Below are 6,000 nucleotides of genomic sequence, written 5' to 3'. Positions count from 1 at the left end.
TGGGCAGATACTCATGTGAACAGCGAGTTTGGGAGAAGGGACAGGGAATATAAGGCTTGGCCTCTAACTCCATCCTCTTTGGGATTCAACCTGATCTCAGGACGCAAATGTTTTAGTCTGTATAGTAAAGAGATTGTTCTTGCAGGAAAAGGCCTGAGGTTGTCCTCAGCTGTTTGTCCCAGGTAGAAAAGTGCTGGATGTTCTTCAACTTAGCTCTCGTCAGTTAATTAAAAAAAAAAAGAAGAAGAAGAAGAAGGAAGGAAGGAAAGAAAAGAAAAATGCTGACATTCCTTTTAGTTAATTTTTAAAATATTTTTTTGCAATTGATAAATTAACTTTGTTGAAAATAAATTTGATTTTCTTTTCAAACTATCGGAATACTTCCCCTCACCCAGATTCCTAATTGAAAACATCTTATCACATATGTTCCATCTGTGTCTATGTGCTATATATACTTATTATATATATATTATATTTAATTATATACATGTATAAAACAATTAGTTGTTTTCTGAGCCTTTTGAGAGCAAGTTGCATCCATGGAGCCCTATCAACCCTAAATACTTCAGTGTGTATTTCCCCAAATCAGGGACACTTTGCTACTTACATGTCATGTAACCCTCCAACATTAATTCAACACCATCATCCAATTCACACTCGTGCACCCCTCCCACCCCAATTCAAATCTCACCAACTTCCCCAACAACTCTTCTTCCTTTCTGCAGACTGTCCCGTCCAGAAACACACACTGCTGTGGTTGAATCTCTTCAGGCTTCTCCAGTCTGAAACTGTTCTCCCCTTTTCCCCTGCCTTTCGTGTCCTCGACAGTTCTACCTCTCTGTCTGTGACAGTTTTCAAGAATACAGGCCTTCTACTCCAGAGAGATGGTCCTCAGCCTTTAGTCAGTTCAACATTTCCTCACATCCACACTTGGGTCTTGCTTCTTGGCAGGAACTGCTCAGAAATGATGCTGTGCACTTTTTAGGGTTGAGACGGGGCCTGTGTTGTTAATCCGTCTCCCGGCTGGCGATGGGAATGTGACTCACCTGCTCACGTTGGCATCTGTAGTTTTCCCTACTGTAAAGTCACCATTTCCCTTTGTCGTTGATTAGTACTTTGTGTTGCAAATTATGCCATCGAATCTCCCGTTAACACTCCTAGCCATCCTTGACAATGAACAGCTGCTTGACCTGAATGTTGGCCTGAATGTTCTACTACCTGCATTCCTGCTGCATGTATTAGTTATATTCTACTGTTAGGAAGAGCTTTCACTCCTTCGCATTTATTATTACATTTACTGATGTATATTAGTATGGACTCATGGCTTCCTATTTTATTCACTGGTTATAATAAATCGCTATCATTATTTTCACGCATAAATTGATCCAGGTTTGGCTGATGGGACTTCCATTAAGGGGCTGCTGTGATCTTTTGACAGGTCTTCATCATTTTGTGAATACTTTCTTTGCTTTCTGAAACAAGATATTCCAGGATTTTTCTGTTTATTCCCTTCCCCAGCCCTGGAGTCAGCCATTTTTCCAAGGAGTCCCGGTATTTTAGAGAAGGATGGTATTTGAAAACCAAGATCTGGCTATTAGATGTCCTCATTGCTACTAGAGTGTCATGGTTTCTAGACTTTTTTCAGTGGTCAGACTTAGGAAGTGTATATATGTATATATATACATATCCCTGAATTTATATCAATTTCTAATACCAATACATTTCAGGGTTCTTTCAAACTTGGCCTCTTTCCATGTTTTGCCTTCTCTGATGGTGACAAATCTGGCTCTCTCATCATTATTTGCTCAATCAGTTTTCTTATTTGCTCAATGTAAACAGTCTCCCAGCCATGTTGGTTGTCTCCTCTGTTGAACTGCTACGTACACCATCTCTTCGTTCTTGGGCACCAGTGGGCACAACGTCAGTGTGCTCCTGCGTAGCTTCTTCCTCTCCATTTGAGTGTTCTCTGTCCTTGGGGTTGGGTGGGCATGCTGCCAAATCACCTCCATGCAGCTCACCACACTCCCCCCACCCCCTGCCTCACTGCCTCTCTGCCAGGGAGGAAAGAGAACGAAAAGGAAGAGAAGATGGAGGGGGGCGGAATTGAAGGAGAATGGCAGATTTTCTCTCATGTTAAAAATATCCATCTGACCAACTCCTTTGCCTTTCAGTTGATTCTGAATTGGGGAGGGGAAGGAGGTGTTTTTATTGACACCCTCCCTGCTCTGCATGCAAAACTCTAACAATGGAATTTAATTCCCTGAGAAGCAAAGGTTTATTGATTTTATATTTGGCTATTCCCCCAGAGAGACCAGGTGCATTTTCACAAACTGCTTAAAATTCAAACAGTGTAAATTCATTCATTCTGCTGCTGGCTGTATGCAGTTCACCTCCTCACCTTAGAAAGTGCCATCTATCCTTATCAACCTACTAGCCAAACTGTGTCTCTACAACCTGGGATGGTGCTTGGGGAAATACCTTGAAGTGAGTAATTGTTGAAGTTACTTTGCTGTGGGATCATAATCCTCCAAGGGATTTTTCTTCTGAACCCAGATTGTGGTTTGGTGGGCTACCTTCCAAGCAAAGTATAAAGGAGGCAGGGATTTAAAACTAGCCCATAGTCCTGCCTCTTTGGACACACGTTTTTTAAAGTGTTTATTTGAGCTGAAGTGATATCCCTGACAGACGGTTGGTCAAAAGGCCAATGGAAGTTGGAAAACCAGGGAAAGTCAGGGAGAGGAGTAGGGGGTGGGGGTGAGCAAACAGCAGACAGTCTGGACTAAATCTGGAGGTGAGACTGGGTGCAGCTGGAGGCAGTGAGTACTGAGATCACCAGCCAGGGCTGTGAATGAAGAAGAAGGCTGAGCCACAGGAGAAGCTTTGTGCACTGCTGTGAGGCTCTGGAAAAGGACCCCCAGGCCTTCACACACACAGTACTCGCCTGTTTAATGCTTGCTTCAGACTATAGCGAACCTGTCCTTGCAAGCTAGCAGTGGAGTTCATTGTCAGAGGTCCACAAAGGCCAGAAGGTGCTTCTAGTAGTAGGCCTCTCAGCAGCCCCTCCACCCACCTCACTTCCTCACTGCTAGAACACAGCTGCCCTTGCCTCTCCAAGGTAGGGAATGGTGGTGGAGTCATCCAGGGAGTTTTGTCACGTGCTTTCTAGGTAAGCTGTCTTCCCTCAAGAAGGAGGGTGGGGGTAGCACTCAGCCTTCGCTGGCCCTTTTCAATCCAAGCCTATGGTTATTGCTAGAAGAAATTCTTCTGGATTTGTAGTTCGTAGATGATTGATTCTAACCTTAGTTTTCAGTAGTGACAAATTATCTCCCCCTATATCCATGCTCTGTTGATTATTTCAGTGGACTTTGAGAAGGGAATTTCGAGGCTTCCATACTCTACCACCTTCCTGCTCTGAAGAGTCATACATAGGAGCAGGCAGAAGAGTCTTAGAAGGAGCAGAGAAGAGAAGATGAGAAGAGGTCAATGCCACAAAGGTCAACATGAAGACGAGTGCTCAGCAGTTTCAAAGACATCAATAAAGAATAGACTGAATCTGGCAGTCAGGAGGTGACTGAAGACAGCTGAAAGTACTATTTCGAAAGACTTATTAGGGTGTAAGCTGAGCCTTATGGAGAAATGAAAACAGCAAACACAACTACTTTTTAAAGACATTTGGCAATAAATAGGGGCACCTGGGTGGCTCAGTCAGTTAAGCGTCTGCCCTTTGGCTCAGGTCATGATCTCAGGATCCTGGGATGGAGCCCTGCATTGGGCTCCCTGCTCAGCCGGGAGCCGGTTTCTCCCTCTCCCTCTGCCTGCCACTCCCTCTGCTGTGCTCTCTCTGTCAAATAAATGAATAAAATCTAAAAAAAAAAAAAAAAAGTAACTTAAAAAAATAAAGACATTTGGCAATAAATAAACAGACAAGGAAAGTGATGGGATATAGGTTGAGAGGGAGTAAGGTGAAAAGAGGAGGTTTTGTAGGGATGAACCAGTAGAGGCCAGCGTGGCTCCCAGTGTTGGCAAGTCCCCTTGGTTCCCTGACCCCGGATCCTCACCGCTGCACAGCTTGCTTCATTCCTACTGCCAGGCACAGAGTATGACCTGGGAAGGCAAGTCATCCAGGAGAGATCACCCTGGCTTCCATGCCAGCCTCTGTGACTTTCAATTTAACCTAGACCACATTGCTTCTTGCAAATCATGGCCAGCAGTAGAAAGGGCCCAAAGAACTGACGAAGTTCTTCTCTAAACAAACCCTAGCGACAATGACAATGAACTAACATGCTGAATACATACAGGAGACCTTCACTGTCCTACGTTTGCATAGCTCATCCAGTCCTCTCAACCTCTCTCTCATGTGGGGGTATTAGGACTCACATTTTACAGATGAGAAAACTGAGGTTAGGAAAGCTCAATTAGTTGTCTAAGTCATAGGGTTGGTAGCAAGAAAGTCAAGATTCAGAATTAGATCTTTCTGATTCCAAGGGCTCTACTTCTTCCCCTTGGGCACCTGAGGCCAAAATACAAGCTACAAGCAACATGAAACCTAAGGAGAGTCCATGAGTAGCCTAGATTCATAAAGAGTATTGAGTTATAGGACCAAAGAGAGACAAGTTAGGGCCAGATGGGTTTGCCAGATAAAGTACAGGATGCCCAGTTAAACCGGAATTTCTGATAAATAGCAAATAAATTATTAGTATAGTTACATCCCAAATAGCACATGTGATATACTTACACACACAAAAGATGTTGTTTGTCTAAAATTCAAAATTAATTGGGCACCCTGTATTTTTATTTGCTAAATGTGGCAACTGTATGGCCAGACGTGGAAGGTTCTAAAATATACTAAGGAATTTAGACTTTATTTCATAGCTAATATGGACCCACTGAGGATTCTGGCACAAGGAAGTGACACTGGTAAAGTGGTATTTAGGACAAGCTAGAAGACAACGAAATTCTGAAATATAAGACCAGGATGATGGAAGAAGGAAAGAAAAATGGCAGGAGCTAGTAGCCCGTTAAATAGGGACCGATGAAGAATAAGCAGAAATCCAGGATGACAAGTTTTCAGCCTGGATGATTGAAAGAATGACAGCTACTGATGGAAAGACACACGTCTAGAGGAGGAATGGCTTTGAAAATAAGTAGAAATGGACTTTGAGGTGATGTTGTATAGCTGAGTGAGTTTTACTAGAGGAAAAGTAATTTACTTTTTCTTCGGTACCTTCTCCGAGGTACTGCCGAGATGGGATGTTACTCCTCAGCCTACCGGCCACCCGGCCAGGTAACTACGAGAACCAAGATTGTCCAAGAGACAAAACCGGCACCACCAGCAGATGGCAGCGTCAGGTTTGCAGTCCCAGGCCGCTGGAATCAAGTCTGGGCTCGTTTCCGCTACTCCACACTGCTTCCGATCAGAGATCTAGAAGCAGATCTCCAGGGAAGGCGTGGCGGAAGCTTCGGCTGCTGAGAGTTGGGAATCAGGAGCTGAAGGGGAGGAAGAGTTTGCTAAGAGGACACGGAGGAGGAGGGCGGGAGAGAACTTGGGCGCATCTCTGGCAGAGAAAACAGCATGGGGAATGGTTAGGAAGTTTGAGTGAGCCTTAGCATTTTGAAAACAGCAGCATAACATGTTGTTCCTAGCAAACAAAGAGAATGGGAGAAGGATGAAAGGACGTACAGGAAAGGAATACTGATGCGGTGTCCTTCCGGACCACGCCCAGGAGCTCAGAATTACCCTATAGGCAACGGAGCGTCACTGACCATCCGCCTTAAGCAAGACCGCACGACCAGATTTGTGTTTCAGAACGGTCATGCTGGTGGCAGTAGTGTGACAGCTGAACCGAAGGCCAATTAGGAAGCAGCTGTGATGATCCAGGGGCGAAAGAATGAGAAGGGGAGGCAGAGGAAGTAGAGGTTTGGGAAAATCAATAGGACGTGGAGAGGAAAGAGATATGAGGTGACCAAGAGGCCTTTCCCAGGGTCACTGGGAATGGTGAT

The sequence above is a fragment of the Ursus arctos genome, unplaced genomic scaffold, assembly GCF_023065955.2.
Source record: "Ursus arctos isolate Adak ecotype North America unplaced genomic scaffold, UrsArc2.0 scaffold_36, whole genome shotgun sequence".
Lineage (NCBI taxonomy): Eukaryota > Metazoa > Chordata > Mammalia > Carnivora > Ursidae > Ursus > Ursus arctos.
The sequence above is the reverse complement of the archived record's forward strand: the minus strand, read 5'-3'. Positions refer to the sequence as shown.